This window comes from Sus scrofa, chromosome 15 (genome assembly GCF_054392235.1).
Source record: "Sus scrofa isolate SSC_HxYL_T2T_F1_AM1 chromosome 15, Sscrofa_HxYL_maternal_Yorkshire_Landrace_v2.0, whole genome shotgun sequence".
In the NCBI taxonomy this organism is placed as follows: Eukaryota; Metazoa; Chordata; class Mammalia; order Artiodactyla; family Suidae; genus Sus; species Sus scrofa.
In genome coordinates, this window is record NC_139397.1 from 74,857,455 (window position 1) to 74,884,566 (window position 27,112).

Consider the following 27,112-nt stretch of genomic DNA (forward strand, 5'->3'; position numbering starts at 1 on the left):
GTCTTTTTGCCTTTTCTTTTCTTTTTTGGTCTTTTTGCCATTTCTTGGGCTGCTCCTGCAGCATATGGAGGTTCCCAGGCTAGGGGTCCAATCGGAGCTGTAGCCGCCAGCCTACGCCAGAGCCACAGCAATGCGGGATCTGAGCCGCGTCTGCAACCTACACCACAGCTCACGGCAACACCAGATCCCTAACCCACTGAGCAAGGCCAGGGATCGAACCCACAACCTCATGGTTCCTAGTCGGATTCGTTAACCACTGAGCCACGACAGGAATGCCTCTCTTTTTCTTTCTTTCTTTCTTTCTTTCTTTCTTTCTTTCTTTCTTTCTTTCTTTCTTTCTTTCTTTCTTTCTTTCTTTTTCCTTCCTTCCTTCCTTCCTTCCTTCCTTCCTTCCTTCCTTTTTTGCTTTTTAGGGCAGCACCCATGGCATATGGAGGTTCCCAGGCTGGAGGTCTAATTGGAGCTACAGCTGCTGGCCTTAGCCACAGCCACAGCAACACCAGATCCGAGCTGCATCTGTGACCTACACCACAGCTCATGGGAATGCCAGATCCTTAACCCACTGAGCCAGGCCAGGGATCAAACACACAACATCGTGGTTCCTCATTGGATTTGTTTCCACTGCACCATGATGGGAACTCCCATAATGGTATTTTTTGAAAAGACTGACAGGATTCTGTTTTTTCATATCCCTATTACCTTGAAATCCATATTGCATTTGCAAAAGAAATTTGCAGAGTGGAGTGCTCTAATTGCTAATTGAATCCATGCAAGTGGATGGGAATGTCTGGGGAGCAGGTATGGTGTGAGGTAGAAGAAGGTACAGGTAAACCTGGGAACACCAACTTCAAGAGGTGGATAGAGGGACAGGAGTCTGTAAAGGAAAAGGAAATATGTAACCAGAAGGAAAACCAGGAGACATGTCACTAGACCAAGTATTTATGGAGGGAGGGAATGGCCAATGGTTCCATTGAGAGTAAAGTAAAGTAAGATCTAAAAATTATTAATTGAATTTAGCAACAAGAATGTTAATGATGGGGAGTTCCTATTGTGGCTCAGTGGGTTACAAACGCAATTAGCATCCATGAGAAAATGAGTTCGATACTTGGCCTCACTCAGCGGGTTAAGGGTTTGGCATTGCTGAAAGCTTATAGCATAGGTTGCAGATGCAGCTTGGATCTGCTGTTGCTATGGCTATGGCATAGGCTGGAGGCTGCAGCTCTGATTGGACCCCTAGCCTGGGAACTACCATATATTGTAGGTGCAGCCCTAAAAAGAAAAAAAAAAAAAAAGAATGTTAATGATGAACATTGCCGTAGAGTGGAACTTTCCATGGACTGGTAGGGGGAGAAGGAAGATTTGAGTGGATTGAGAGCTGATTAGTGTGTGAGAAAATTAATTCCTGCCAACTCTTTCAAGAAATTTGGCTGTAGAAGAATGAGATAAAACAGGGGCTGAAGAGGGGGACGAGGGTATAGAATTTATTTTGTTTTGAAAAATGGGGTTTATATTAGCATGTTTAAGTGAAGAGAAGAAGGATCTGGCAGAAAGGAGGAAATGTAGAGGGCCAGGAAATTAGAGAGAAGCAGGTAAAGATACGATAGAGCAAAGAGGCCCATAAGAAGACACTGGGATTAAAAGATAAAAAATGAGGGATTCCAGCATGATGTGCCCAAATAAGCCCATAGTGGCATTTTGGTACACGGTCTTTTCAGAGATCAAAGGACTTTGTACTAAAAGAAAGCAATTTCTGTGACAGTGTTTTATAGTTGGTGCTTTCACAAAGTTCACGGGGTGCTTTCACAAAGTTCATATTTATAAAAGAAAATGGAAAGAATAAGCTTTTAGAGAGGTTGTGTTTGTACTTACAGACAAAAGAGTTTCTTCAGAAATGGCAATAGAGAAGGAATAGACATCAAGTATCTGAAGAACTGTCTTGATCATCTAGGAGAATAGTCTTGGACACCTTTTTATGGCAAAAAATATTGCACGTGAAAGAATGTCTAGATGTGATCAGCACTCAGACTTTGAGGAAGTTGGGTCATAAAGAAATTTCTCTGGAAGAATAATAGGTAGTTGAAGCTGAATAGGATTGATGTCCACATATATTTTTGCGTATGGCATATATCAGGGGAAAGTAAATTACTCTAATAATTTTAGAGAAATGTAGTGTCTGTTTACTCTTAATGTGAGATAGCAGAAATATCTGTGCTAATTTCGAGTAATGTTTTATTTATCTGCCGCTTCCTTAAAACCTTCTATCTCCCAACCATGTACATTCTGTATTTTTGGCAAATGGGACTTCTGTGTACAAACTTCATAATAAAATTAGTTTAAGAATAAATTGCTGAATATGAAGCTTTCTTACATTAGCCCTTGTGACAGCTAATGAAGATGAATGGGATAAAAAAAGACTTCACTTGGTGAAGGAACAGCTCTCATTTTCCCCCGTGTTGGCTAAAGGCAAATTTGTTTGCAAAGAAAAAAAAAATAGAATCATCTAATTACTTAATTCTTGTGGAAAGCCATAGTCAGCCAACCTGCTCAAATACATAGACTTTTGCTAAAGAGGCAAGTGTAAAACTCTTGGATATACGTCCAGTAGAAACCTCAATTTTTTTCTCCATTGGACATTTGATATTATCAGAAAATGTTTATATTTGATCTGAAGAAAAAAAGAATTCTCTACATTTCATTGATATTCAGATTAACTATTTGAATGAACATTTCTGGTTGCTTTAATTCTGGGAAATAAAGACTGTAATTGGATTTGAGGAAGGACTGGAACTTTGGAGGTCATAGGCAAATTTGAGAAAGGTTCTTGCCCTCAGCTGATTCTAAAATCAATACAACAATCAAGAATGTAAAGCAATTGGAATTCTCACACACTGCTGATAGGGAGTCACATTGGTACAACTACTTTGGAAAACAGGTAATTTCTACTAAAGACAAATACATACCTACACTATGGTCCCAACAATTTCAGTCCTGGGCATTACCCAGCAGAAGCTATTTGTATGAAAATGTTTAGATTGCCATTAATCAGAGTAGCTCCAATCTAGAAACAACTTCAATGTCCTGCTGCAGAATAGAATACCTGCATGACAATAAAAAAGAATGAGCTGTTGACTCAAGCAACAGCATAGCTGAATCTTAAAAACAATGTTGAGTAAAAGAAGTCATATGCAAAAGAATGCATATTATATCTATATGGTTCCATATTTAAAAAAAGTCATAGACAAGCAAGATGAATATATGAGCATAAAGATTAGAGGAATGGTTATCTTTGGTGGGGAGTATTGATCTGGAGGGGTCACAAGGTAAACTTCTATGTTGCTGGAGATGTCCTAGACTCCAGCATGATTATAAGAATAACAATTAAAAGAAGGCTATATCTATGTAAAATCCCACTGGCCTGTATATTTCAAATTTGTACACTTTACAATACATTATACTTGAATTTAAAAAATTGACCATTTCTTCACACCAGTGACTTCTTTTTTTTTTTTTTTTTAGCCTTTTTATCTACAGAGAGGGCAACGGAAGGCAATTATCAGGGCTCATCTCCTTGGCCATGACTTTGCTGATCCTTCATGTTTTCAGGTAGGTCAGACCAAGTGACAAAACCTCACTAAACTGAGTAATAGTTTTCGGTTAAAAGGTAGCAATTGCAGCAGCTGAGTATTTATTGGATTTAAGGTAGTTATTAAAGATAAATTTGATTTAGAGAGACACAGAGGCTTTCTGTAAACAATTCTTTTAGAATTTGTTCTACCCATGAATCAGTGGTCACAGGCCTATGACCTCGCCCACCTCTATGTCACTTGGTTTGCTTTCGGGGAGCCTATGGCCTTATGTACCCATATTTAGGCCATTTAGAGGTCCTTCATAGGCTTTGTCAATGGCCAGATTTTACCTTGCTTACAGTTTGACCCATGAACTTTGAAAATACAAAAGGAGATAGCCATGCACTTTAGAAAGCACATGAAAATTAAAATGTCTTGAATTTGAAAAAAATATCGTGGAGTTTGGGGGTCAGCCAATTCACAACAGCAGTCTGTTATATCAATAAATGATAAAGGTTGCACAGAGCAGGGTGATGGTTCTCTACTTCTGATGTGGTTGAAGAGATTGACTTGGTTATAGCAAAACACACTCAGGATGAAAGTCAGGAAGAATTAGAGACCTGGAAAGGATCTTAGAGATCATTTTAATCTCAAGTTTCCAAGAACATGGATAAAGTGCAATTGAGTAAGAATATTTATTATACTTGTTCATATTTAATCCACTGAGAAGAGAAAAGCACATGACTTGACATTACTAGAAGGAAAATGCTTTTCATCCCTATTAGACTTTAATGATTATCTGTGCAAAGCAATCATATATTATGGCAGCAAGGAAGACAGCCTTTAGAGTTGCTGTTTACTGGTTATGTGATCCCTGACAAGTTATTTAATTTCTCTAAGTCTCATGTTCTTTATCTCTAAAGTGGAACTTATAGTAGTGACATTCAGCACTTGGTAGAACAAAGCCCACTATATCTTAGCAGCGTAATAAACATAACTTAGTATCATCATCAAATAATAATTCTAGCATAATATAACAACAACTACTATTTATTAGCTTGTATTTGTGCAGTGGATCTGGTAAAAAACTTCTCTATGTGAGACTGCCAGCATGTGTTAATGCCAAATTCTACCTGTTCTTTTTTATCCCTTAGCCGGCTAACTATGTTTATCCTCCATGCAGAATTGAGCCAATTTATATAATGGTTTTAGAAGTGAGGTAAATAGGATGAGATTCATTAGTGTTGGACTGATTTGTGCCCAGCAACCCCATGGGAAATTTCTTGACAGCTTAGTCACCTAGTCCCCATAGCACCAGTTAATAGAAAATGCTTCCTCTGTAGTGAATTCATTTATTATTGTAGTTGGGAACATTCAATTTTCTAATCTTTTTTATTTGCAGCTGCACTAGGCTCAGAGTTTTCCAATATTTTTATTTTAAAGGCATTGTTTACATTTGAAATTACTATTCAGAGAAGCAAAGACTCTTCCTAGTTACGAGCTAGTGTACAGGGTAATGACTTTGTAGCCCTATTAGAATGTGACAATAATGCAGCTGTGGGAGCTGGTGAGGCTTAAAACTCCTGTTGAGCTAGAATAAAGTGCTATGTACCTGCACTTTTGTATATTAATTAGATAGAAATATTCCTCTGTATTAATTTTTTAAATTACTCAATGAATTTTGTTACATTTATAGTCCAATCACAACCAAATTTTATAGCATTTCCATCCTAAACCCTCAGTGCACCCCCCACCCGCCCCAATCTGTCTCATTTGGAAACCATAAGTTTTTCAAAGTCTGTGAGTCAGTATCTGTTCTGCAAAGAAGTTCATTCTCTCCTTTTTTCAGATTCTACATGTAAGTGATAGCATTTGATGTTGGGGTCTCATTGTCTGACTGACTTCACTTAGCATGATAATTTCTAGGTCCATCTATGTTGCTGCAAATGCCATTATTTCTTCCCTTTTAAAAGGTGAGTAATATTCCATTGTATATATGCACACATCTTCTTGATCCACTTCTCTGTTGATGGACATTTAGGTTGTTTCCATGTCTTGGCTATTGTATATAGTGCTGCAATGAACATTGGAGTACATGTGTCTTTGCAAGTCGTGGTTTTCTCTGGGTAGATGCCCAGGAGTGGGATTGCTGGATCAAATGGGAGTTCTATGTTTAGTTTTCTGAGGAATTTCCATACTGTTTTCCACAGTGGTTGTACCCATTTACATTCCCACCAACACTGTAAAAGGGTTCCCTTTTCTCCACACCCTCTCCAGCCCTTATTGTTTGTAGACTTTTGGATGATGGCCATTCTGGCTGGTGTAAGGTGGTACCTCAGAGTGGTTTTGATTTGCATTTCTCTAATAATGAGTGGTGGTGAACATCTTTTCATGTGTTTTTTGGCTATCTGTATGTCTTCTTTGGAGAATTGTTTTCTGTTTAGATCTTCTGCCCATTTTTTGATGGTATTATTTGTTTTTTTTTTGGTATTGAGTTTCAGAAGGTGTTTATAAATTTTGGAGATTAGTCTCTTGTCAGTCAATTCACTTGCAAATATTTTCTTCCATTCTGTGGGTTGTCTTTTCATTTTGTTTGGGATTTCATTTGCTGTGCAGAAACTTTTAAGTTTAATTAAGTCCCATTTGTTTATTTTTGTTTTTATTGTCTTTACTCTAGGAGGTGGATCTGAGAAGATGTTGCTGTCATTTATGTCAGGGAGTGTTTGGCCTATGTTTTCCTCTGCGAGTTTTATAGTGTCTGGTCTTATATCTAGGTCTTTAATCCATTTGGAGTTTATTTTTGTGTATGGTGTTAGGAAGTGTTCTAATTTCTCTCTGTATTACATTTGAACGTTACAATCATGACATATTTTTCAGTGATCTTAGGTGAATGAACAAAAATACCAAGTTAAACCATGTTCATATCTATCTATCACTGTGATTATAGCTATATTCCATTAACCTAAGTGATAACTTTAATTAAAAAATTTTCATGTGGTACTTTATAGAATAAAAACACCTATTTGTCTCAAATGCTTATGACCTAATAATGTTATTATTATGGAAAAACTAAATGTGAAATCCAAGTAAAGTGTACTTTTTGATTGTGCAGATGTAGAATATACGTAATTCTTTTTTTTGGAGAATCATTCTTTGAAATTGGAACTTGGATTTGAGAAAAGGGGAAATTTTGATTTAAAAGATCCTAGAGACTAAAAATTACTTTCATTTATTTTATGCTAAACATAAGACTCTATGGACATTGAAAACACTCTGAAAATAGATATTAAGATCTTCAATCTGTTATTATTATCTATTTTGAAGCATGTGTTTCCACCAGAACACACTGTACTCAAATTGTCTGAGTCACTAAGGCATTCCTTGACTCAACTCTAGGTGTTTTTAATACCATCATCTTTAGATGGTGCAGATTTTTTAAAAACATCAAAACTAAGTGGGAAAATAGCTGAAGAATTTTCCTGAAGAAGACACAGAAAACAAAAAGAACTTGAAAGTATGATGGGTCTGTTCATTTGTATGCATTAAGAGCCCAATCAGATGGTAAACACAGAAGCACAGGTGAGAACAAAACAAACTGACTTAGATTTAACTATTTAGGGGTTATTTTAAGTGGCTAACAAAAATATCTTAATTTGTTAATCAGTATTTTTTCTTCTTTTATGTCATATAATCGGGAAATATTTTTGCACTGCCTCCTAGAAGACAATGCTCTAGACCTTGGGGAACTAGCAGGGGTGTGGTGTGGCTTAAGATCAAGCTAGGAGACTCCTTCCTCCTGAATTTTCAATAATGACTGGGGCTGTGATGAGAAGCTGTCAGGCAAAGCAGGAGAAATGAGAATAGAAACATAGACTGTGGATTATATGCAATAGGGCCTTCTCATAGCGTCCATTCCTCCACCTGTGAGCACCCTGGTCTCCGGCTTTGTCTTTCTAATCAAAAAGGCAGATATGGTTCAGGCTTTCATGGGTCTGACTAGCCACAAACAAAAATCAGGAAATGTTAAGTGCTAGAAGGCAATGGAAAAAGGAATCTAATAAAACAGAAGTTTGGGAGAGTACAGCCTTAGGGTAAGGTGATCAGGAAGGATTTCTCTAGGAGGGTGACCTTGGAGCTGATAACTTGAATGACATGAAAAAGAATACGTACACAAGCCTTGAGTTGGACATGAGTTTTCTAGAAATAGAAAAAAGTTTAAGTGAGAACAAATGGTAGGGATAGGAGGATATTGAAGTCATTCAAGCTATAACAGTTCTAGTTGATTAACTCCCTATACCCTTCCTCCCCCAGCATCCTTGGGATTAGACAAACAGCCTAACAACAGCCGTATAATCTAAACATATTACTCATTCATTCTTTTAAGAGAGTAATTTATAACTGCAGGAGTTTTTGATAGACATGAAATTTATGTTCCTGGAAAACCTCTTATTCTGAAAAATCATATGTTATAACAAGGCTTAAGGGAAAACAGAATTGGGGCATACCACTTTAAACCTATGCAACTTCGCAACCAGAACTTTAACTGAACCAGTAATGGTGTGTGAAGGCGAAACAGCTGTGGGTTGCCCCAGGGGATATTAAAAATACACAAGCAAAATGGAAGGAAAATGCTGGCTTGCTAACATGGTGACAATGCAGCTGGAATTAAGAGTTCTGAGCAAAGGAAGAAGAGCATTAAAAGGCTGGGATGTACCTCTTTGGAGAAGGGATCCTGAGTATGAGCACTCATTTGAAATAATATAGAACTGAAAGGGGTCCTGTCAAGCCCAGACCATTGTCCTTTCCTACTGAAGGGTTTACTTTTCCTCCACTATTCTGTCTCCCTTTACATGAAAAAAATTGCATCTCAATCAATACAACTTCTGCATTCTACACTGAATAGAATTTCTCTACTTACCAGTTGCTTATGTACTAATTGGTTTATAATATGCATTGTGAGCAGAAGATTGTAGCATTTACTTTTAGGTTTTGTCCCAGTAAGCATACTGTGATTCAGTTCAATTCAGCTAGAATTTACTGAGTGCTTACATTGTGCACATTGCTTTAATAAATGTCTTTAATAAAAGACCTGCTCAGTTAATATATATTAAATTCTGGAACCTTCGTTTTTTATGGTCATATCATATGTGGATGGGAAGAATTATTTTGACATCGAATGGTTTTAAGAAGACCAATTGCTGTTTTTCCGAAAGAATTGCTAATCAAAACAAATGGGAAGTTTACTAGTTCATTTTAAATGTAGAAGGGAAGCTTTTAAAAGATGTAATTCTATGGTATGTTCATAGAAATTGAATAATAATTCCATCATTTATGTTTTGTAAAGCAAGAATTTCTGCTCAAAATAGAAGATATGTCTTCAAGAATAGCTTCTCTGCTTTTCTCTGATGCAGCATTTTCTACGGTGTGTTCTGAAGAGCAATCAGTGGTTCTAATAAGCATGACATGGGTTATGTAGGGGCAGCAAAAGTGTTATGCCTACTTCTTAGGGTGTCCAACTGGCTTGAGAATTAAATTGATGCAGGATATTAACAGGAGAAAAACTAACAAATTTATTTAATGTAAATTTTATGCGACATAGGAAGCCTCATAAAGAAATAAAGACCCAAAAGAATAGGGAAAACCTGAATGTTTTTATACTAAGTTGAACAAAGAGAGGTACTTGTGCAAAAGTAACCAAAATAAATGGGAAGACTAAAGGGAGATAATTATTTTAACAAGATCTGTTTGTATAGATTTCTCTTAGCCTCAACTCCTGTCTCTAGTGATAAGAAAGTTTCTTTCCTTCTGGCATAGGGAGGGCTGCTTTCACAGAAAAGTTTCATGTTCTCTTTTCAGGAAGAAAAAAGGAAAGTTACAGATCTCTTTTTGTACCTGCTTTTCTTCAAGTGCCTTTAGCTCAAAATGATCCTTATGCCCAAGTGGTGTATTTTGGGATGGCATATATTGCCACCTTTGGTTCCATCATCAAGTTAAGTCTGGGATGGCTGGTTTAACAGAGTGAAGCACATATCTTTACTATTAGACTTGTAAGAGTTGTCTAATATTTTAATGTGCCTTGTGAATGTCTAAGAAAGGGACAGGCTGGTATCATTTACCAAAGTCATTTGTCCATTGAACTCTTCATGGAATATCTTGTGAGACTGGTGTTTCAACAACTTACTTTGGGAAATCCTAATCTATTTTGCATGACTTAGAAATAAATAAACCATCCCTATCTTCCTCCTTTCCTTCTTAGACCATAAGAACAAGCCGAAACCAGGCTACATACTGATATCCTAACTTCAGCACATTGCCATCTAAATAGTCATGACATTAACCATGTCTGTAGGGAATTTTGTGATGTGTAATTGCCATTAAAAAACAGTGTGGATATGACTGAAATTGGAGTGTGCTGGACAGAAATTTAGGGGGCATGATGCGAGAGCATAGATGAAATTTAGCAGTTTTGTATTCAGCATCATAATGTTTGGGAAATGGTAACTTGAATGTAATTTTCCACCTTTTCACTTCTGTCCATGGTAAGTCAACATTTGTGTTCATGCCAAAGTTGCTTTTAACTTATTTATTTATTAGTTTCGATTTTATGTGTAAATATTTTAACCACTGGCATACTCAATGATGAGATTTTTTTTTTGGTAGCATGTCATACTTTATGCATTTTCCAGTCAGTTATATGGGATACTTGAATCCCAATTGTAACATGAAATCACCCATTTCAAAAGATTTAAGAATGAGTTTATTGACATTACTGTTGTGGCTCAGCTGGTTGAGAACCCGATGTAGTGTCTATGAGGATGCTAGTTTGATCCCAGGCCTTGCTCAGTGAGGCTGGCAGCTGCAGCTTGGATTTGACCCCTGGTCTAGGAACTTCCATATGGCACAGGTACCCCCCCCCCCCCAAAAAAAAGAAAGAATGAGTTTATTTATTTTGGCTGCACCCACAGCATGCAGAAGTTCCCAGGCCAGGGATCAAACCTGTGCCACAACAGAACAACTCCAGGTCCCCACAACAGAACAACTCCAGGTCCCCAACCTGCTGTGCCACAGGGAACTCTAAGAATGAGTTTATCTTAAATTTAAATTAAAACAATTATTTTATCTTGTAAGAGTCTGCTCTACTGTCAACACTCTCTGGGAAAAATACCTAAAACAAATTTAGTAGAGGGCTAAGAGAACACCAAGTGAGGCTAGTAAATTTGTGTGATCAACCGAACCCTCGAAAATTCCACAGCTTTCTTACAAAAAAATTATAATATACATTTTTTTGATCTGTAACTCTGTATACTAATTCTTATATTTCCTATATATTGAGAGCTACTGAGCTATATTAAAGGAAGAAATATAAGGACCGTCTACATGAAAAGGCATGTAAATTAAAACCAATTTTCCCTTTATTTTTGATTGAAATACAGTTGATTTATAGTGTGTTAGTTTCAGGTGTACAATAAAGTGATTCAGTTATAAATGTATTCTTTTTCAGATTCTCTTCCATTATATGTTATTATAAGATAGTAAATGTAGTTCCTTGTACTATATAGCAGGTGCTTGTTGTTTACTTTATATATAGTAGAGTATATATGCTAATTCCAAACTCCTAATTTATCCTTCCCCACCACTTTTATCCTTTGCTAACTGTAAGTTTGTTTTCTATCTGTAAGTCTATTTCTTTTTTGTAAAAATGTCCATTTGTATCATCTTTTATGATTCCAAATATAAGTGATATCATATGATACTTTCTCTGACTTACTTCACTTAATATGGTAATCTCTAGGTCCATCTGTATTACTGCAAATGGCATTATTTCATTCTTTTTTATGGCTGAGTAATATTCCATTGTGTATGTGTGTGTGTGTGTGTGTGTGTGTGTGTGTGTGTGTATACCATGTCTTCTTTATCCATTCATCTCTCTCTCTCTCTCTCTCTCTTTTTTTGCTTCTTAGAACCTCACCTGTGGCATATGGAGGTTCCTAGGCTAGGTGTCAAATTGGAGCTACAGCCACCGGCCTATGTCACAGCCACAGCCGCGCAGGATCTGAGCCACATTTGCAGCCTACACCACAGATCAGAGCAACACCAGATCTTTAACCTACTGAGCAAGGCCAGGGATTGAACCTGCAACCTCATGGTTGCTAGTTGGATTCGTTTTAACTGCACCATAATGGGAATTCCTTTATTCATTCATCTCTTGATGAACATTTTTGCTGCTTCCATGTCTTGGCTATTGAAATAGTGCTGCTATGAACATTGGGGTGCATATATCTTTTCAAATTAGAGTTTTTTCCAGATATATGCCCAGGAGTGGGATTGCAGAAATATGTGGTAGCTCTATATTTAGTTTTAAAGGAACCTCCATGCTGTTCTCCATAGTGGCTACACCAGTTTATATTCCCACTAAGAGTGTACTTGGTGGGAATGTAAATTCCTTTTTCTCCACACTCTCTGGAGCATTTATTATTTGTAGACTTTTTGATCATGGCCATTCTGACTAGCATGAGGTTTTACCTCATTTTATTTTTGATTTGCATAACTCTAGTAATTAGTGATTGAGCATTTTTTCATGTGCCTGTTGGCCATCTGTATGTTTTCTTTGGAGAAATGTCTATTTAGGTCTTGTGCTCACTTTTTGATTGGGTTGTTTGTTTGTTTTTTTTACTGTTGAATTGTATGAGCTGTTTATTTTGGAAATTAATCCCTTGCCAGTTGCATTGTTTGCAAATATTTTTGTCCCATTCCATAGGTTGTCTTTTTATTTGTTTATGATTTCCTTTACTGTGCAAAAGCACTTAGTTTAATCAGGTCCAATTCATTCGGTTTTGCTTTTATTTCCATCACTCTAGGAGACAGATCTAAAAAATTGCTACAATTTCTGTCAAAAATTGTTCTGCCAATGTTTTCCTCTAGGAGTTTTAGAGTATCTGATCTTTCATCTATGTCTTTAATCCATTTTGAGTTTATTTTTGTATACAGTGTTAGAGAATGATCTAACTTCATTTTTTTACATGTAGCTGTCAAGTTTCCCAGCACCTCTTATTGAAGAGACTGTCTTTTCTTCATTGTATACTCTTGCTTCCTTTGTTGTAGGTAACTTGACCATAGGTACATGGGTTTATTTTTGGGATATCTATCCTATTCCACTGATTTATATGTCTGTTTTTGTGGTAGTACCATACTGTTTTCATGACTGTAGCTTTGTAGTATAGCCCAAAGTCTGGAAGTCTGATTCCTCCTCTCTATTAGTCTTTCTCAAGATTGTTTTGGGTATGAAACTATTGGTTTTTAAGGTAACTCTCACATCCCTAGACAGGCAACAAAAGCCAGGTAGAAATTGTAAAGTACAAATTTATCTTTAGTTTTTTTTCCCTATTTCATATTTAAGTCTCTTTAAATTTCATACAAATTAACATATTCACTTGTTATAGTAATGCCTCACATTCACAGATGGTAGTTTCCATCGTTCAGCAGAGAAATCAAATGTTTTTTTTTGCCATTTCTTGGGCTGCTTCCACGGCATATGGAGTTTCCCAGGCTAGGGATCTAATTGGAGCTGTAGCCACCTGCCTACGCCAGAGCCACAGCAACATGGGATCTGAGCCGCGTCTGCAAACTACACCACAGCTCACGGCAACGCTGGATCCTTAATCCACTGGGCAAGGCCAGGGACCGAACCTGCAACCTCATGGTTCCTAGTTGGATTTGTTAACCACTGTGCCATGATGGGAACTCCAAGAGAAATTAAATGTTGAAACTCTACTATATCTCCTTTCTCTGTGTTCCATAGTACTTTGAACATATCTTTATTATAGCACTTCTCATAATAATGTTAATTATGTGATCATATCCTCACCCCACTAGATAGGAACTAGGTTGTATTTATTTTATATTCCTAGTACCTCAGACAGTGTCTCCTGTCTGGTAGATGCTCAGTTTTTGTTGTTGTTGAATTAGTAAATCTGTATTCTAGTCTCAGTGGAGAATGTGTGCTTGTATGATAAATTTTAATTGTCCTTGAATTATTATTTATTTTTTCTGTATTTTTAAAATTAAAGTATAATTGATTTGCAATGGTGTGCCAGTTTCTGCTGTACAGCAAAGTGACCCAGTCATACAGGCAAAACATTCTCTGATATGAGCTTTACAAATGTTTTCTTAGGTCAGACTCCCTAGGCAATAGAAATAAAAATGAAAATAAACAAATAGAACCTAATCAAACTTACAAGCTTTTTCACAGGAAAGGAAACCATAAACAAAACAAAAAGATAACCTATAGGATAGGCAAAAATGGTTGCAAAAAGATGTAAACAACAAGGGCTTAATCTCCAAAATATACGCACAACTTGTGCAACTCAACAACAACAACAAAACAACCCAATTGAAAAAGGGGCAGAAGACCTAAATAGACATTTTCCCAAAGAAGATATTATTCATTTTTTAAATTAATAAATTTATTTTACAACAGTTTTGGAGTCACAGCAAAATTGAGTGTTCTCATATATGCTCTACCCCTGACATGCGCAATATCTCTGTACAATAGTGATGCATTTGTTTCAATCTATGAACCTACAGTGATATATATCATTATCACCCAAAGACCACAGTTATTCTTAGGGTTTGCTTTTGGTGCTATACATTTTATGGATTTTGACAAATGTATAATGACATGTATTCATCATTGCAGTTTATACAGAATAGTTTTATTGCCCTAAAAATTCTCTGTGGTTTGCTACTCATCTCTCTCTTTCTTCCCTAACCCCTGGCAACCACTGATATTTTTTACCATGTCTAAAATTTTGCTTTTTTCAGAATATCATGAAGTTGGAATCATGCATATATGGCCTGGTTGGATTGGCTTCTTTTACTTAATAATATGCATTTAAGTTTCCTCCGTGTCTCTTCATATTTTATTAGCTCATTTCTTTTCAGTGCTGAATAATATTCCTGTCTAGATGTCCCATGTTTTTTTTAATCTGTTCAAAAGAAACAGAAGAAAATCTTGATTGCTTCTAAGTTTTAGCTATTACAAATAAAGCTTTGATAAAACATCTGTGTGAAAGTTTTTGTGTAGACTGTTTTCAACTTGCAGGGGTAAGTGCCAAGGACTATGATTGCTGGATTGCGTGGTAGGATTGTTTAGTAAGAAATTCAAACTGTCTTTCAAAGTGGATGTACTATTTTGCACTTTCATCAATAATATTGTGTACATCTTCACCAGGATTTGTTGTTGCTAGTGTTTTGGATTTGGGTCATTGTAATATGTGTGTATTGGTATCTTGTTTTAATTTCTGTTTCTCTGATGACATGTGATGTTGAACATCTTTTGATTTTCTTACTTGCCTTCTGTGTATCTTCTTTGTTGAGATGTTTGTTCAGATTTTTTTTTTTTTTTTTTTGTCGTTTGTCTTTTTAGGGCTGCACCTGCCGCACATGGAAGTTCCCAGGCTAGGGGTCTAATTGGAGCTGTTGCTGCTGGCCTACACCAGAGCCACAGCAACACTAGATTTGAGCCACCTCTGCAACCTACACCACAGCTCACAGCAATGCTGGATCCTTAACCCACTGGGCAAGGCCAGGAATGGAACCCGCAACCTCATGCCTGGTTCCTAGTTGGATGCATTTCCACTGCGCCACTACGGGAACTCCTGTTCAGATCTTTTGATCATTTTAAAATTGAGTTGTTTTCTTATTGCTTAGTTTTAAGAGTTCTGTGTATATTTTGGATAATGGCACTTTATCAGATGTGTTCTCTGCAAATATTTTCTCCCAGGCTGCAGTTATCTTCTTATGCTCTTGGTAGTCTTTCACAGAATCAAAGTTTTTAACTTTAATGAAGTTCAGCTTATGACTTATTTCTTTCTTGGACTGTACATTTGATGTTGCATCTAAAATATCATCACCATATCAAAGGCCATCTAGATTTTCTCCTCAGTTATCTTCTAGGAATTTTATAATGTTGTATTTTATATGTAGTTGTATAATCCACTGCTTTTGCTACGTCCCACAAATTTTGATAAGTTGTGCTTTCATTTGCATTTAGTTTAAAATATTTTTAAACTTCTATTGAGACTTCTTCTTTAACTCATGTAATATTTAGAAGTATGTTGTTTAATAGTCACATATTCTAGGATTTCCTAGTTATCTTTCTGTTATTTATTTCCAGTTTGATTTTATTGTGGTCTGAGAGTAGCCTTTGTATGAGATTGATTGATTGATTGATTGATTGATTGATTTCGTATTTTGTCTTTTTAGGGCTGCACCCACAGCATGTGGATATTCCCAGGCTAGGGGTCCAATCAGAGCTGTAGCTGCTGGCCTAAGTCACAGCCAGAGAAATGTAGGATCTGAGCCATGTCTGCGACCTACACCACAGCTCATGGCAATGCCAGATCCTTAACCACTGAGTGAGGCCAGGGATCGAACCCACAACCTCATGGTTCCTAGTTGGATTCATTTCCACTGAGCCACGATGGGAACTCTTAGTTCTATTCTTTTAAATTTGTTAAGCTGTGTCTTATGGCAGAGAATATGTGTTGGTGAATGTTCCATGTGAGCTTGAGGAGAATGTGTATCATGCTGTTGTTGGATGAAATGGTCTGTAGATGTTAATTTTTTTTTCAGTGATTGAGGGTAGTCTTGAGTTCAAATGTGTCCTTACTGATATTCTTCCTTCTGGGTCTTTCTGTTTCTAATAGATGGGTTTAAAGTCTCTTACCATAATAGAGATTCCTCTATTTCTCCTTGCAGTTCTAACAGTTTTGCCTTATGTGTTTGGATGCTCTGTTGTTAGGTGCATACACATTAAGGATTGTTATATCTTCTTGGAGAACTGACTTCTTTATCATTATATAATTCCCCTCTGCTTCCATGGTAATTTTTCTTGCTCTGACGTCAGCTCTGTCTGAAATTAATATAGCTACTGCTTTCTTTTGGTTAGTATATAATCATGGTATATCTATCTCTATCCCTTTAGTTTTTAAAAGTTTTAGCTTTTTATTAAAATTTTTAAAATAATTATATTTAAAATAAAAAAAATTCACTTTATCTTACCCTTTAAATCTATTTTGATTTGTTGAAGATAACATAGAGTTGGGTCTTATTTTTTGATTCACTGTCTTTCAGTTGGTATATTTAGACCATTGTTGTTTAAAGAGATTGTTTATATAGTTGGACTAATGCTTACCAAGTGTTACAGTTTTCTATTTATAGGCCTTGTTCTTTGTTCTATTTTTGTTTTCTACTCTTTTTCTGCCTTTTGTGGGTTTTAATTGATCATTTTATATGATTCTGCTTTCTCTCCTTTCATAGAATATCAATTATACCTCTCTTTTTACCTTTTTAAAGTGGTTGTCCTAGAGTCTTCAGTATACATTTATAGCTAATAAAAGTTCACTTTCACATAACACTATATTGCTACATGTGTAGTGCCAGCACCTTATAATGAAATATTCCTAGTTTCTCCCTTTCATTTCTTGTATCATTACTATCATTCGTTTCACTTATACATTAGCATAAATATAAATCTACATATACATATACACAATCTAATATTTTGTTGCTGTTATCTGTTAGATAATTTAAGAATAAGAGAAGTAAATATGTTATTTTACCTTCACTTATTTATTCTCCAGTGCTCTTCCACTCTTTATGTAGTTCTATACTTCTGACCTGTATCATTTTCCTTCTCTCTGAAGAACTTTTTTTAACATTTCTTTCAAGGTAGGCCTACTGCCACAAATTCCCTCAAGGTTTGTTTGTCTGAGAAAATCTTTCTTTTTTTTTTATTACAGTTGATTTACAATGTTTCTTTAATCTCTGCTGTGCAGCAAAGTGATCCAGTCACTCACAGTTCCCTGTGCTGTACAGTAGGGCCCCACAGCCCATCCATTCCAAATGTAACAGTTTGCATCCCCAAACCCCAAACTACCCCATCTGACCTGATACACTCCCCCTCCATACTGGGAACCACAAGTCTGTTTTCCTTGGCTGTGATCTGTTTCTGTTTAGCAGATAGGATCATCTGTGCCATATTTTAGATCCCACAAATAAGTGATAATCATAAGGTATTTGTCTTTTTCTTTCTGACTTACTCCACTTAGTGTAAGAATCTCTAGTTCCACCCATGTTGCTATAAGTTGGCATTAATTTATCTTTTTTATGACTAGTAATATTCAATTGTATATATGTACCATATCTTCTTAATCCATTCATCTGTCTGTGGACATTTAGGTTGTTTCCATGTCTTTGCTACTGTGAATAGTGCTGTGATGAACATAGGGGTGCAAATTGGAGCCATAGCTGCTGGCGTACACCATAGCCACATCAACATGGGATGCAAGCCATGTCTGCAACTTACACCACAGCTCACAGCAACACTGGATCCTTAACCCACTGAGTGGGGCTGGGGATTGAACTCACATCCTCATGGATATCAGTTGGATTTGGTTCTGCTGTGGGAATAGGAACTCTGTCATGAATCTTTTTGAATGAATATTTTGTCAGATATATGCCCAGGAGTGGGACTGCTGGATCATATCATATGGTAGTTCTATATTTAGTTTTCTGAGATACTTCCACACTGTTTCCCATAGTGGTTGTACTAATTTACATTCCCACCAACAGTGAAGGAGGGTCCCCTTTTCACCAAACCCTCTTCAGCATTTTTAATTTGTAGACTTATTAATAATAGTTACTCTGGGAGTTCCAATTGTGGAGCAGTGGAAACATATCCAACTAGTATCCATGAGGATGTGGGTTCAATCTCTTGCCTTGCTCAGTGGGTTAAGGATCTGGGGTTGCTGTGAGCTGTGGTGTAGGTTACAGATGCGTCTCGGATCCCATGTTGCTGTGGCTGTGGCTGTGGCCAGCAGCTATAGCTCTGATTCAGTCCCTAGGCTGGGAACTTCCATATGCTACAGGTGCAGTTCTAAAAAGCAAAGAAAAAAAGCAAAAAAAAAAAAGTCATTCTGACCGGTGTAAAGTGGTACCTCATTGTAGTTTTGATTTGCCTTTTTCTAATAATTAGTGATGTTGAACATTTTTTCATGTGCTTGCTGGCTATCCATATGTCTTTGGAGAAATGTCCATTTAGGTCTTCTGCCCATTTTTTCAGTGGTGGTTTTTTTTTGTTGTTGTTGTATTGTATGAGTTGTTTGTAAATACTTTGGAGATTAGGCCTTTGTTGCATTGTTTGCAAAGATTTTCTCCCATTCTGTGGGTTGTCTTTTTATTTCATTTTATTTTTTTATATATATATATTTTTTTAATTTTCCCACTGTACAGCAAGGGGGTCAGGTTATCCTTACATGTATACATTGCAATTACAGTTTTTCCCTCACCCTTTCTTCTGTTGCAACATGAGTATCTAGACAAAGTTCTCAATGCTATTCAGCAGGATCTCCTTGTAAATCTATTCTAGGTTGTGTCTGATAAGCCCAAGCTCCCGATCCCTCCCACTCCCTCCCCCTCCCATCAGGCAACCACAAGTCTCTTCTCCAAGTCCATGATTTTCTTTTCTGAGGAGATGTTCATTTGTGCTGGATATTAGATTCCAGTTATAAGTGATATCATATGGTATTTGTCTTTGTCTTTCTGGCTCATTTCACTCAGGATGAGATTCTCTACTTCCATCCATGTTGCTGCAAATGGCATGATGTCATCCTTTTTTATGGCTGAGTAGTATTCCATTGTGTATATATACCACCTCTTCCGAATCCAATCATCTGTCGATGGACATTTGGATAGTTTCCATGTCCTGGCTATTGTGAATAGTGCTGCAATGAAGATGCGGGTGCAAGTGTCTCTTTTAAGTAGAGCTTTGTCCGGATAGATGCCCAAGAGTGGGATTGCGGGGTCATATGGAAGTTCTATGTAGAGATTTCTAAGGTATCTCCAAACTGTTCTCCATAGTGGCTGTACCAGTTTACATTCCCACCAGCAGTGCAGGAGGGTTCCCTTTTCTCCACAGCCCCTCCAGCACTTGTTATTTGTGGATTTATGAATGATGGCCATTCTGACTGGTGTGAGGTGGTATCTCATGGTAGTTTTGATTTGCATTTCTCTTATAATCAGCGATGTTGAGCATTTTTTCATGTGTTTGTTGGCCATCTGTATATCTTCCTTGGAGAAATGTCTATTCAGGTCTTTTGCCCATTTTTCCATTGATTGATTGGTTTTTTTGCTGTTGAATTGTATAAGTTGCTTATATATTCTAGAGATTAAGCCCTTGTCGGTTGCATCATTTGAAACTATTTTCTCCCATTCTGTAAGTTGTCTTTTTGTTTTCTTTTGGGTTTCCTTTGCTGTGCAAAAGCTTTTCAGTTTGATGAGGTCCCATGGGTTTATTTTTGCTCTAATTTCTATTGCTTTGGGAGACTGACCTGAGAAAACATTCATGAGGTTGATGTCAGAGAGTGTTTTGCCTATGTTCTCTTCTAGGAGTTTGATGGTGTCCTGTCGTATATTTAAGTCTTTCAGCCATTTTGAGTTTATTTTTGTGCATGGTGTGAGGGTGTGTTCTAGTTTCATTGCTTTGCATGCAGCTGTCCAGGTTTCCCAGCAATGCTTGCTGAATAGAGTTTCTTTTTCCCATTTGATGTTCTTGCCTCCCTTGTCAAAGATTAATTGACCATAGGTGTCAGGGTTTATTTCTGGATTCTCTATTCTGTTCCATTGGTCTGTCTGTCTGTTTTGGTACCAGTACCACACTGTTTTGATGACTGTGGCTTTGTAGTATTTCTTGAAGTCTGGGAGAGTGATGCCTCCTGCTTGGTTTTTGTTTCTCAGGATTGCTTTGGCGATTCTGGGTCTTTTGTGGTTCCATATAAATGTTTGGATTGTTTGTTCTAGTTCTGTGAACAATGTCATGGGTAATTTGATAGGGATTGCATTGAATCTGTAGATTGCTTTGGGTAGGATGGCCATTTGTACAATATTGATTTTCCCAATCCAGGAACATGGAATATCTTTCCATTTCTTTACATCTTCTTTGATTTCTTTGATTAAGGTTTTATAGTTCTCGGCATATAGGTCCTTTACCTCTTTGGTCAGGTGTATTCCAAGGTATTTGATTTTGTGAGGTACAATTTTAAAAGGTATCGTATTTTTGTATTCCTTTTCTAATGTTTCATTGCTGGTATACAGAAATGCAATTGACTTCTGAATGTTAATCTTATATCCTGCCACTTTGCTGAATTTATTAATCAGTTCAAGGAGTTCTGAGGTTGAGTCCTTAGGGTTTTCTAGGTATAGTATCATATCATTTGCATACAGTGACAGTTTGATCTCTTCTCTTCCTATCTGGATGCCTTTTATTTCTTTTGTTTGTCTAATTGCTGTGGCTAAGACTTCCAAAACGATGTTGAAGAGCAGTGGTGAGAGTGGGCATCCCTGTCTTGTTCCAGATTTGAGTGAGAAGGTTTTCAGGTTTTCCCCCTTGAGTATTATATTTGCTCTGGGTTTATCATAAATGGCTTTGATTATATCCAGGAATGTTCCCTCTATACCCACTTTGGCGAGGGTCTTGATCATGAATGGATGTTGGACTTTGTCAAATGCTTTTTCTGCGTCTATTGAGATGATCATATGATTTTTGATCTTTTTTTTGTTAATGTGGTGTATGATGCTGATTGATTTGCGTATGTTGAACCATCCTTGTGAACCTGGGATGAACCCAACCTGGTCATGGTGTATAATTTTTTGGTATGTTGTTGGATTCGGTTGGCTAAGATTTTGTTGAGAATTTTTGCATCTATATTCATCAATGATATTGGGCGATAGTTTTCTTTTTTGGTGGTATCTCTGTCTGGTTTTGGAATGAGGGTGATGGTGGCCTCATAGAATGTCTTTGGGAGTATTCCTTCTTCTTCCACCTTTTGAAAGAGTTTCAGGAGGATGGGCACCAATTCCTCTTTATATGTTTGATAAAATTCACCTGTGAAGCCATCTGGTCCTGGGCTTTTATTTGTAGGGAGTGATTTTATGACCTCTTCAATTTCATTTCTAGTGATCGGTCTGTTCAGTTGGTCTGTTTCTGCTTGATTCAGTTTTGGCAGGCTGTAAGATTCTAGAAAATTGTCCATTTCTTCCAGATTGTCAAACTTGTTGCCATACAGTTGTTCATAGTATTCTCTTATGGTTTTTTGTATTTCTGCTGTATCCGTTGTGATTTCTCCTTTTTCATTTATAATTTTGGTTATTTGGGTTCTTTCTCTCCTCTTTTTAGTGAGTCTGGCCAGGGGTTTGTCAATTTTGTTCACCTTTTCAAAGAACCAGCTCTTGGTTTTATTAATTTTCTCTATTGTTTTTTGAATCTCTATTTTATTGATTTCTTCTTTGATCTTCATCATTTCCTTCCTTCTGCTGACTTTAGAACTTTTTTGTTCTTCTTTTTCTAATTCGTTTAGGTGGAGGGTTAAGTTGTCAATTTGGGATCTTTCTTCTTTTTTGAGAAAGGCCTGGATTGCTATAAATTTCCCTCTGAGCACTGCTTTCGCAGCATCCCATAGATTTTGAGAGGTTGTGTCTTCATTATCATTTGTTTCAAGGTGGTTTTTAATTTCCTTCTTGATTTCCTCATTGACCCATTGGTTTTTTAGTAGCATGTTGTTGAGTCTCCATGGAGTAGGTTTTTTCTCTTTGCTTTTCCCATGGTTGATTTCTAATTTCATGGCATTGTGGTCAGAGAAGATACTTGAGATAATTTCTACGCTCCTAAATTTATTGAGATTCGCTTTGTGTCCCAATATGTGGTCGATTCTTGAGAATGTTCCATGAGCATTTGAGAAGAATGTGTATTCTGATATTTTTGGATGTAGTGTCCTGAAGATATCAATTAAGTCTAACTTTTCTATTGTTTCCTTTAGGATCTCTGTTGCTTTATTGGTTTTCTGTCTAGAGGATCTGTCCATTGATGTGAGGGGGTATTAAGGTCTCCTACTATGATTGTATTCTCATCAATATCTCCCTTTATGTCTGTTAATATTTGTTGTATGTATCTGGGTGCTCCTATGTTTGGGGCATATATGTTGATGATAGTAACATCCTCTCCTTGGATGGATCCCTTAATCATTAAATAGTGTCCTTCTTTGTCTTTCTTTATGTCTTTTGTTTTAAAGTCTATTTTGTCTGATATGAGCGTTGTGACTCCTGCTTTTCTGTCATGTCTCTTGGCGTGAAATATTTTTCCCCACCCTTTCACTTTCAATCTATATGTATCTTTTGTCCTAAGGTGAGTTTCTTGTAGGCAGCATATTGAAGGTTTTTGCCTTTTTATCCACTCAGCCACTCTGTGTCTTTTGATTGGGGCATTCAGTCCATTGACATAAGGTGATAATTGATAGATGATTATTTATTGCCATTTGAACCTCGTGTTCCAGTTGATTCTATGGTTCTCCATTCTTCCTTTCTTTTTTTTTTTTTTTGTTTTTTTTTTTTGGTTGGATGGCCTCCTGTTATTATCTGCTTGAGTGTATTTTTTTTTTCATTTTTTGCAGATGCATTATTTGGTTTTGGCTTGTGGTTGCCCTGTTTTTTAAATATGCTAACCCCTTCCCATAATTGTGTGTTTTAGCCTGATGGTCCTGTAAGTTCAAACACTTCATTACTATATTAAAATTAAGAAGAGAGACATACATATAAACAAAAAGGGTTATTTACCTCCTGACATCCCTTGCCCACATTTTATGGTTTTGATGACTCTTTTTTATTTTTTTCTTTTTAATTTTATTTTGTTTGAAGCATGTTCATGATTAAATCTGTATGCTGGCTTATTTGAGTGACTGCTCTCCGATTGCAGTTTCCTCAGTCCTAGTTCTTCCTCTTCTTCTTTTTTTTTTCTTTTCTTTTTTCTTCCCTTTCCTTCCTTTCTTTTTGGTTTAGAGAAGCCCTTTCAATATTTCCTTTAACCTGGGATTTGTGTTGCTGTATTCTTTAAGTTTTTGTTTGTTGGGAAAAATTTTTATTTCCCCTTCTATTTTAAATGATATTCTTGCTGGATAGAGTATTCTAGGTTGCATATTTTTTCCTTTGAGCACTTTAAATATCTCTTGCCATTCCCTCCTGGCCTGTAGTGTTTCTGTAGAGAAATCAGCTGATATTCTTATGGGGGTTCCCTTGTAGGTAACATTCTGTTTTTCTCTTGCTGCCTTGAGGATCCTCTCTTTATCACTAACTTTTGCCATTTTTATTATGATGTGTCTTGGTGTGGGTCTGTTTGGGTTCAGTTTGTTTGGGGCCCTCTGTGCTTCTTGTATCTTGAATCCCGTATCCTTTAGATTTGGGAAGTTTCCAGCAATAATTTCTTCAAATATATTTTCCATTCCCTTATCTTTTTCTACTCCTTCTGGAATTCCTATTATGCGTAGATTGGCCCGCTTTATATTCTCCCATAGGTCTCTTATATTGCTTTCCAGTTTTTTGATTCGGTTTTCTGTCTGTTGACCAGATTGAGTGATTTCCATTATTCTATCTTCCATATCACTGATTCGTTCTTCTGCATTATTCATTCTGGTTTTTACTGCCCCTAGTTCAGTTTGCATCTCTGCAAATGAATGTTCTAGTTTTTCTTGGCTCCTCCTTATATTTTCTAGTTCCTTTCTGAGGGTATCTGCATTACTGTTCATATCTTCTCTTAATTCCTTCAGTATTTTCACTATTTCTCTTTTGAACTCCAGGTCTGTCAGACTGCCGAGATCTGTTTCATTGTTGACTGTTTTAGGTGAGTTCTCCTGTTGGTTTGACTGGGGGTGGTTTCTCAGCTTCTTCATCTTGCTTGTTGTTTTCTTTCTCCTGAGGGAGTTGTACTCTCCGTTATCGGGCAGTGTTTGCCTTGTCACTGCCGTGGAATATTTCCTGAGGGCTGGCGTTGTTGGTCAATCTTTTTTGAGGCAGTGTGGCTTTTCTGGAGTGTTGATGGGGCTAACAGTGTTTCTTTGAAGCAAAGGAGGACTTCCTGAGGGTCAGACAGGACTGGGAGGTCCACCCCACGATGGTAGCAGATTTCACTTGGTCATGCAGAGCTTGCTCTGGTGTTTTTAGGCTGTGGGGTTCTTGCAGGGAGTTGGCGGTGTTGGGCAGCTGCTCTTCAGGGGTGCATCACCCCCTGGGGGCTGGAGCAGCTATCTGGGTCACTGAGAACCTAAGAGGCTCTTCCCTAGGGCAGCCCAACTCAGAAGGACAGCCTGAGAATGTAGGCGGATCTTTTCACAGTCTGGCTGAGCTTGTTGCAGCTTTTCTGGGCTGCAGGGGTTCTTCCAGGGGGCTGGTGGTGCTAAGCAGTTATTTCACGGGAGTGGGGCACCCCCTGGGAGCTTGGGCGGGTAGCAGGGCCCTTGAAGACCCAAGAGGCTCCTCCCCAGGGCAGCCCAACTCAGAAAAACCGTCTGAGATCTTTTCCCGACTCGGCCAGGCTTGTTGCAGCTTTTCTGGGCTGCAGGGGGTCCTGCCTGGAGCTGGCAGTCCTATGCAGCTGGTCCACTAGGTCTCAGCACCCCCTGGAGGCTGGGGAGGGTGGCAGGGCCGTTGGAGACCCAAGAGGCTCCTCCCCGGGGCAGCCCGTCTCAGAAAAACCGTCCGAAAATTAGGCCGATCTATTCACGGCCTGGCTAGGCTTGTTCTAGCTTTTCTGGGCTGCAGGCCTTTTCTCGGGGGCTGGTGGTGTTTGGTGCTGCTCTGCGGAAGTGTAGCCCCTCCAAAGGGCAAGCAGGCCTGTGCAGGGAGAGCCCCTGTGGTGGTAGTCTTCAGGCAATTGTTGAGGCCAGCCCTCCTGGATGGCAGGCAGCCCCAGGTTCAGCGAGAGCGTAGGGGGTGGCGGGGGTGGGGTGAGGGAATGCACTGGGAAGCACAGCTTTCTGCTAGCTAGTGGGCCTGTAAGCTTGCTGTGGCGTGGGGGGTATTCTATGGGGACCCACCCCTTCTTCTCTCCCCTCTCCAGCATGGGCACAGACCAGGCTCTTCTCCCAGGTTCCCTCTGATGCGGCTTTCCACTTCCCCACCCCTAGAGTATTGTTCCCTTCCTCTGCGACAGCTTTGTTTTCTAGTGTCCCAGGCAGTCTCTGCCCCATCAAATGGTTTAGAGATCTCCCAAGCAGTTTCCTCTCTTCCCCGCCCCCCTAGCCCGGGGACTAACCTCTGGAGCCGAGGATTCGGTGCCCAGCCCCCACCCAGGCGTCTCAATTTTTGGTGACTGTGCCCGTAGTTCAGTTGGTCCGTTGGGTTCTTGATCGGTTTTTCTGTACTCTGACTTACTGCTACACTCTTCTCTGCATCTGGGGATTCCTCCGGTTCGTTTGATCTTTCCCCCGGTAGGTGACTTTCCAGGGTGCGGGATCCCTTTCTCTTCTGCAGTTCCCTTTCCGGAGCGCCCGTCCTGCTCTGATTCACCTTCTCTCACTCTCCTCTTTTCTCCCGTTCTGCCCAATAATGTCACGAACTTCTTGCCGTTATTGGAGTTTAGGTTCCTCTGCCAGCGATTGGTTGCTGTTCTGTGCGAATCATTTATTCTGTAGATGTGCTTTTTTTGTTGTGTTTGTGGGAGAGGGCGAGCGTGTCCCCTACTCCTCCGCCATCTTGTCCTCCCCACCCCGTCTTTTTATTTTTTTAAAATGGTTTCCTTTGTTGTGCAAAAGCTTTTGAGTGTAATTAGGTCCCATTGGTTTATTTTTGTCTGTATTGTCTTTATTCTAGGAGGTGGCTCAAAGAGGATGTTGCTGTGATTTATGTCAAAGAGTGTTCTGCTGAAGTCCCTGTCATGGCTTAGCAGAAACGAATCTGACTAGCATCCATGAGGACACAGGTTTGATCCCTGGCCTTGCTCTGTGGGTTAAGGATCTGGCACTGCCAGGAGCTGTGGTTTAGGTCACTGATGCAGCTCAGATCCCGAGTTGCTGTGGCTGTGGAGTAGGTCAGCAGCTGTAGCTCTGATTTGACCCCTAGCCTGGGGTCTTCCATATGTCACAGATGTGGCCCTGAAAAAAGCAAAAAAAAAAAAAAAGAGTGTTCTGCCTATGTTTTCCTCTAGGAGATTTATAGTATCTGGCCTTATGTTTAGGTCTTTAATCCATTTTGAGTTTATTTTTGTGTATGGTGTTCTATTTTCATTCTTCTACCTGTAGCTTTCCAGTTTTCCCAGCACCACTTATTGAAGAGACTATCTTTCTTATACTGCATTTTCTTGCCTCCTTTGTCATAGATTAGTTGACCATAGCTATTGGGTTTATTTCTGGGCTTTCTAGCTTTTTCCTTTATTTCTCCTTCATGTTTGAAAGTTAATTTTGCTGGGTACAGAATTCTAGCTTGGTGGTTTTGTTCTTTCATCACTTATAAGGATTGCACTCCACTTACTTCTCACTTGCATGATTTCTGAGGAAGAATTGGGTGTAACTCTTACCTTGCTCTACTATAGTTAGGATTTTTTTCTTCCAGCTTTCAAAAATTTTTATATTTGATTTTCTGAAGTTTAATACATAATATGTCTAGGTATAGTTTTTAGGGGGAATTTATCCTGCTTGATGTTAACTGAGCTTTCTAGATCTGTA